This window comes from Arachis duranensis, chromosome 3 (genome assembly GCF_000817695.3).
Source record: "Arachis duranensis cultivar V14167 chromosome 3, aradu.V14167.gnm2.J7QH, whole genome shotgun sequence".
Taxonomy (NCBI): domain Eukaryota; kingdom Viridiplantae; phylum Streptophyta; class Magnoliopsida; order Fabales; family Fabaceae; genus Arachis; species Arachis duranensis.
Window position 1 is genome coordinate 48,541,878 of NC_029774.3, and position 8,663 is coordinate 48,550,540.

Genomic DNA, 8,663 nt, shown 5'->3' on the forward strand with positions numbered 1-8,663 from the left:
AAAATTGTCTAATTCAAATTGTGTGCTTCAACCCTGGCCCCATCAACTACTATTACATTTGGAATATAATAATATAGGAATAATATAAAAGTTATATGCGAAAAAAAAAATTAAATTAGCTATTTTTTATAGGTGAATTATATGGTAACGATGTAAGTTTATATATTTTTTTATGGGATATAAGAAAAATTGAAAAAAGTAAGACCTACACTTTAAATAGTAATAAAATAATAAAAAATAACTATAAAAAGAATTTATTTTTTCTCTTTATATTACTTCAATCTGTATAGTAGAGTGTTCCTTTTTTATATATAGAGAGAGCATAAATAATAAAGTATGTTTTTTTAATATTTATGATTTTTTTAAATATTTTTATCGTTTACTTTTATTTAATATATTTTTTATTTATGTTAAAATTATTCTAAATGTTAATTTTATCTAAAATATTAAGAACAAAATTAAAAATATACTATTACAAAAAATTTTAGTGGTTATATATTCTGTGATTAATTATTTAATATATATTTTATATAAATAAATAATATAATTACTGATGTTTGATGTGTATGTACTATCTAGTATATTTAATATAATAAGACATGACGCTATTAAGAATTAAGTTGAATAATTAAAACTATAAAAGAAGTTATCTTTAGTAAAAAATGATTTATGTTCATGTTGGTATCATTTAATATTGAAATTAACTTTTATGCACTTGAGAATATTATACAAAAATAATTCATAAATATAAAAGAACCGACCACTATATATTTATATATATCTTTCTAAGAAAAGTTAATTATTTAAAATAATTAAACATTTCATAGTTGAATAATTAAATATATTATGATAGAATGAATTAATTTTTTAGCAGTATAATCAAATTTAGAAATACTAGATCTGTATTTTCATACAATAATTAATTAATTGTTAATTTTATTTATTTATGTAACATAATTGTATTTTATATATGGACTAATAAAATTCTTTTTAAAAGTTTTAAATTATTTTAATTGACAAACTAATATCAACTATATCCAAGCCAGAAAGCCACTAAAAAGTTAATTAGTGACGATTCAAATAAAATATTAATCTAACTAAAATTTTGTATAAACTAACATCCATTAACCTCCTACCATAACTACATAATTATTTAACATTATCTAATACAACATCACTTAAGTTAAAGATATGTTAAAACATATAATCATGGTCTAATTATCTATCTAAATAATTATTTCTATAACATTAACTTTTTAACGCGGAAGCAAGTAAACTTAGTAGGTTAATTATATTAGTTAATTGTAATAAGAGAATACAAATCCTATATTATTTAAGATAGTAAACTTTGTATTATGTATTAGTTCCACATCGTCCAATTATAAAGACTTTTCCTTCTCCCACTAATATAAATAACTTATGTACGTACATTTTATTTATGAAATAGAGTTAAAGTTTATTTTTGAATATGAAATAAGTTGTGTGCTTATTTTCCTCTAGACTCTTTGAGAGTAAAAGGTACATTCTTGGATTGGCCAACCAAAGTGGGTGTATGGCTACTTTCACCATAGTGGATTTGTTAACCTCGCAAAGATTGGTGATCCAAGCGACGTTCCGGCGTTAGTTTGGTATCAGAGCAAAAATCATCAATGAGATCGATCATCTGCTATTACAAGTCTTTTCACGCAAGAGTTCTTTCAACCCAAGGAGAATAATGCGGGAGCAAGTAAAGTTAGTAGGTTAATTATATTAGTTAATTGTAACAAGCGATTATATTAGTTAATTGTAACAAGCGATTATATTAGTTAATTGTAACAAGCGAATACAAGTCCCATATTATTTAGGATAGTGAACTTTGTGTTATGTATTAGTCCCACATCGTCCAGTTATGAAGGCTTTTCCTTCTCCCACTAGTATAAATAACTCATGTACCTTTTATTTCTGAAATAGAGTTGAAGTTTATTTTTGAATATGAAACAAATTGTGTGCTTATTTTCCTCTAGACTCTTTGAGAGTAAGAGGTGCATCCTTGGTTTGGCCAACCAAGGTGGGTTTATGACTACTTTTATCATAGTGAGTTTGTTAACCTCGTCAAGATTGATGACCCAAGCGACGTTCCGGCGTCACTTTTACGTAGAAATTCATTCTAACTAAAAAAATATGTTAAAAATTACAAAATAATATAAGAACAAATTAACTTTAAAAGAAATAGAATAACAGAATTATCTCAAGTTGATGAATTGCGAAAATAAAAAAATTGAATAGAGTAAAAATGAGAGGATAAAAATTAAAAGTAAAAGGTTAGAAGGGAGATCAATAGTTTATATATTTGGGAGAACTGTCTCAAAGTTCGCCAAGGGAGCGACGATCCTTTTAAAAATGATGAGATTCGTCGAAGGTAGCGACGAAGTTACCCCAAACACACAACAAAAAATGAATCTCAAAGAATAAAGTGAGATTTATTTTTATGTGAAAACAAAATATTTTTTATTTTATTCCACAAAAAATCTTAAAACAAAACTATAATTATCCACAGTAATTTCTCAAATATTTTAGATAGAAGTATTCACAAGTACAGATAATTTAATTTATCCAATTATTTATCCAAAATCTTTTAAACCTGATTATATTGGTTGTAGACTCGATGGATAATCATATATAATTAGATCATATTCAATTAAACCCGACTTTAATTGGTTATAAGATAGTGAAACTCAAACCAACCAAGTTATCCGATTAGTTTAATATTAATTTAAAAAATAAATAAAATCTAATAATATGTATACATCTTTATCTCCTCACCGAAAGATCTTCTAAATTATCATAATTATTTAAGTTTGAATTGTTGATATAGTGTTTTTCTTATTATTATTGTTATCATTACATATTTATAGTATTTACTATTTAGAGAAATTTTTAATTTTTTATAAATTTTTATTTTCAATTGGATATTCAATTATTTAAATCGATTCAACACATATTTAATATTTAATCAGTTTAAAATGGTTCGAACCTATTCACAAAAAATCTTAAATTTAAACCGATTCGAACTAACTAAAATTTAATTAGTTCGATTCTCATTTTCTTTTAAATTTAAATGGATTCAATATGTGAATACTCTTAATAATAATTTCAGGTTTATTGATTGATGATAATAGAGATAATAGTCCAAAAATTTAGTTATTTTGTACTCTAAAAACATATTTTAAGAGAATAATAATAAAATCTTTTTAAATTTTTCATATATTTAATATATTAAAAATATAAAAGTATTTTTTTTCAGTAATAAATATCTTTTATATATTTTTAAAATATATTCTTAAAACACATGTTAATAAAATTTATGGTCCAAACTGTTTTGAAATTAGGTGAAGGAAGGCAAATTTTTGCTTACTGTAATAATTAATAAATAATACAAAATTTATTGTATGACAATGTTTATATACACTATATTTTTTGGTTAATAAATACATTTTATAATAAAAAATATATTTATGAGCAAAATAGATATAAAATATAGTAAAAATATCAAATCGATCATTAACTCTTTAGTTTATAGATATTTTAAGTTTATAAGAATTTAAAAAAATACATTTAAATTTTTTATTTTTTTTAAATTTAGATACGTCCATCTTCGAATTTAATTTGCTCTATTTTAAAAGAATTTTACGTGTACATCTATATTAACTAGATCAATACTACACATAAAATACGTTTGATTTTTTTCTTAAATTTAACATACCCAAATAAATATAAAAAATTGATATATCTAATTTAAAAATATTAAAAATTTAAATATAAATTTAAATTTTAAAAAATTTAAATCTCTGCAGATTAAAAGTTTAACCATCTGTTTGTTCTTTTCTTTAAAATATATATACAAATAAGTGTATATAACAACTTAACAAGACGTTCAATAAATAATTATTTTAATTAAAATGGTAAAGACGGCTGAGAGAAAGGCTGCAAGGGCGTACGAACGTATTTAGCAAAGTTGAGGGATTTGGTGTTGATGGAAAACTCTTGATTGAGATTGTTTGTTTATGAATTTTTTTTCCACTTTTTTTTTTTGAAATGTTTATAGAGTAGTAAAGTAAACTATTAATGACTAAGGAAAAACAAAAAGTCAAAAACTCAGTCACGCTCTTTGTCTAAAGTTTTTTTTTGTCTCTCTTTTTTTTAAATTTAAATAAAAACATTTAAAATTATTGATTAAGAGAATAAAAATACAAAATTTATTTTGCTAATAAGAAAATATCAATAGTAATCTTAAAGAATATTGTTAAATTTTAGAAAATTCAGCATCTGTTTTTTCTCTTCCGAGAACCACAACTTCGATACTTTTCTCAATCTCTTTTAATTTTTTTTTGAAATATGATTATTTTTTATAAATTAAATTGGGTGCCATCGTTCGACGACGAGTTTGCCCTGATTTTGAGACAATTACCAAGTGCCAACGTTCAATTCATTTTTTTTAATTATTTTATCACTATTTACACAAATTTATTTTTGAAATGGACAAGACTATGTTATAATTCCAGGTTGTGGGACAAAGAATAATTGACATATATAAAAAGAATAATGCTACGAAGTCATTAGAATTTATTGATTTTGATTATCACTTAATTATTAATTTAATTTTTTTTAATTTTAATAATATATTTTTAAATATTGATGATTATTTAACAACCAAAAATAATAATTAACTTCTTATAACACTCTGACATTCTTCATATATAAATTTTAAATACAGAACAAAATAAAATATTAAAAACATGACACAAGAATATATTTTAATGTTATTTAGCACAAATTAATCATACATTTTTTTATGAAAATATTTCAACCCATTCAAGAATTTGATTGTTCCATTTTAACTTTTTTTTTTCACCAAGCATACTAATTGTTATCTTAACATAAATGCTAAAAAAGGGAAAATATTACAACGCATTTGGTGGAATTTAAAAAAGTGTAAATAATCATTTCTGGTTATAAAAATTTCGAATGCGGACAAAATTGATTATAAAAAAATTAAATAAACTTTATAATTATCAAAGATAATTATGTTCGACAAAATATTCGATCGCTAAATTTTTGTTAATTCTATTTAAAATACATATTAAATTTTAAAATTAACCTTACCACCAATTATCTTTAACCTTAGTCCTCCTATTATGCCTCTTTCTTTGTTTCTTCTTCTTCCTCCTCTTCCATTACAAAAACAAAAGGAAAAACAAAAAGAAGTAAAGAGCCTAAATCCAAATCTGCCTCCTTTTTAAATTCGTCCACCTCCCTCCTTTTTATTCTTTTATTTTTTGGAATCATTTATAGTAATTACAATTTAATTGGTTATAAGAAGCATAATTTAAAATATGAGAAGGAATAGAGAAGCTTTAGCATTAGTAATGGTACTCAAGGTTCTGAAAATCGGATTGATCATTAAACTATTTTAGTTAGTGATTTATTAATTTATTAATCTAATCGGTTCAATCGTAGTTCAATCGAAATAACTGTTTTATAATAAAATAATAAATAAAATATAAATAAACATACTAAAACAAAATTATAATCTAATATAAATTTTAAAATGTCATCCAACTTTAAATACAATATACAAAAGATTAATAATTTACAAACACAACACAATCAAATCCAAACGAAGATTAACGAGGATGAACTAAAGTACAAACACAGCATAATTCCAATAGCAAAACACTATGCCAAAAATAAAAAAAAAGCACAAAACACAGTACAATTAAGTACAAACATAACACAAATTCTAAACCCTATAAATTTGTAATGAGGACAAATACAATACAATATATGAAAGATTAATAATTTATAAATGAGTAAAATATACTTTTTATTCCTAAAGTTTCACACAGTTTTAAAAATATTTTTAAATTTTATTTTGTTTGAATTTTATCTTAAAAATTTTTAATTTGTATAAAATATACCACCAACAATTAAATTTTCAAAAAATTTAAGACCAATTCAACAACAATGCATAATAGTTATGTTTGATTTACTTGTGTTGAAAGTTGTTCTTATAGAATTGTAGTTGAATTAGTTCTAAATTTTTAAAAAGTTAGTCGTTAGGGATATATTTGATGCAAATTGAAAACTTGTGGGACAAAACTAAAACAAAATAAAATTTAGGGATATTTTTAAAATTTTTGCCAAACTTCAAGAATAAAAAGTATACTTTACCTTTATAAATTGTAGGATGAAATGATGAACAAAAGCACAATCACGGCACAAACAAAGATTAATGAGAATGAACTAAAGCACAAACACAGGAAAATTAAGCCCAATAAAAACACGAATTAGCACAATTCCAGCAGCATAACACCAGCGAAAAGAAAACCACAAAATACAGAACAACAACACAGTAGAGTATCCAGAGCTAATCAATAATCTATTAATCATTCAATAAAAACACAAAATATTTAATAGTTATTCAATAATCAATAGGATTTCTGAATAGAGCATAAAAACAAAGAAAAATTAGTAAGTAGTGATCACTGAACTCCGATCTGAGCAATTTACGGAGAGTATGATGGAGAGAGGTTGAGTGCGATAGACGACGGCGACCAAACGATGGCGAGCAAAATGGCGATTAGACGACGGCGAGTAGACGAAGACCAGACGATGACTGATGAGCGTATATTTTATACATTTTTTGGCATCATTTTCATATAGTTTTTAGCATGTTTTGTTTAAGTTTTATTAAGTTTTCATAGATTTTAGTGTTAAAATTCACATTTTTGAATTCTACTATGAGTTTGCGTGTTTTTGTGTAATTTCATGTATTTTTTGGGTGAAATTGAGGAGTTGAAGCAAAAGTCTATTTCAGAAGCAGAGAAAGCAAGGCAGATGCTATCCGGATCTGACCTCCTTGCACTTGAAAGAGTTTTTCTGGAGCTACAGACATGCAAATAGAGTGTTATCAATGGCTATAGAAAGCTAACATCCAGAGCTTTCCAGAAATATATAATATTTCATACTTTGCTTAAGAATATAAGGCCAAAAACTGGCATTCAACGCCAGCCATCTACCGAGTCTAGGCGTCCAGCGCCTACCAAGGGGAGACCAGTGTCCAAACGTCCAAAGAGGTGCCCCTAGCCAGCGTTTGACGCTCTAGAGTCCTTCTGGCACATGAATCTCAATCAAGCTCAGCCTAAACACTCACCAAGTGGGTCCCATAAGTGGATTTTAGCACTAAAAGACTGTTTTATCCTTCTTATGTAATCCTTAGTCATTAGTTTAGTATTTAAGGGATATTTTACATAATCTTCAAGAACTTTTATGCCATATTTTTGTTTGTCATTGCTTTTTCTATCAGTATGAGTTTCTAAACCTCCTAAGTTGACGGGAGGAGCTCTGTTGAGTTTTTTGGATTAATAAAGTACTACTGTTTTTTCTCAATTCGTATTTGATTCTCTATTCTAAGATGTATCTTCGCTCTTAATTCTAACACCGCGTGCCTGACAACCACCCGTGTTCTTCTTGGGTTCATGTGAATACGTAACTGGAAAACATTGAACCACTAAATTGATTATACATCTCTTAGATAGCTAATCCACGACTTCGTTGGGGACTTCTCGAGACACCAGTTCAACCAAGGTATGGGAAGATTAGAGTCTTTGTGATGGAGGCTAGAACCCAAAGGTGAAGCATTCTCTGATCCAGAAGATTTGACCTTGTCTGTGGCATTTTGAGTAGGATCACTAAGGAGAATGAACTACAGGAGCTTCACCCTCAATCAAAATGGATCCACACTAACCCTGAGGTTCAGATCTGGAGGAGCATTGGCGACCTCTCAACCGGCATCAATCACATACACCCTGCCATAGAAGAAATCATTCATAGTTGAAGAAGACAGTAAAACTGGATTAATCTAGAAGAATAAAGCATCTCCAAGCCTTAACCATCTTCTTATCATTGCAAATAGGTCAACCTAGTTAAGATCTCTTTATTCTCTTTTATGCATTTAAACAAATCCAACAACTCTTCTATCTACCTGAGTAAGATCTACAAGATAACTGATAGCGCGAAATTGTGATCAATACTTTTCACAAATCAAATAATCCCCGGTAATGAATCCAAAAACTTGGTGTTCAATACCATGGCATAAACACAACTTCGCACAACTAACCAGCAAGTGTACTGGGTCGTCCAAGTAATAAACCTTACGCGAGTAAAGGTCGATCCCATAGAGATTGTTGGTATGAAGCAAGCTATGGTCACCTTGTAAATCTTAGTCAGGCAAACTCAAATGGGTATGGTGATAAACGAATAAAACATAAAGATAAAGATAGAGATACTTATGTAATTCATTGGTAGGAATTTCAGATAAGCGTATGAAGATGCTTGTCCCTTCCGTCTCTCTGCTTTCCTACTGTCTTCATCCAATCCTTCCTACTCCTTTCCATGGCAAGCTTAAGCAAGGGTTTCGCACGGCTATCCATCTGTCGGTTCTCGATCAGGCCAGAATAGAATCCAGTGATTCTTTTGCGTCTGTCACTAACGCCCCGCACTCAGGAGTTTGAAGCACGTCACAGTCATTCAGTCATTGAATCCTACTCAGAATACCACAGACAAAGTTAGACCTTCCGGATTCTCTTGAATGCCACCATCAGTTCTAGCCTATACCACAAAGA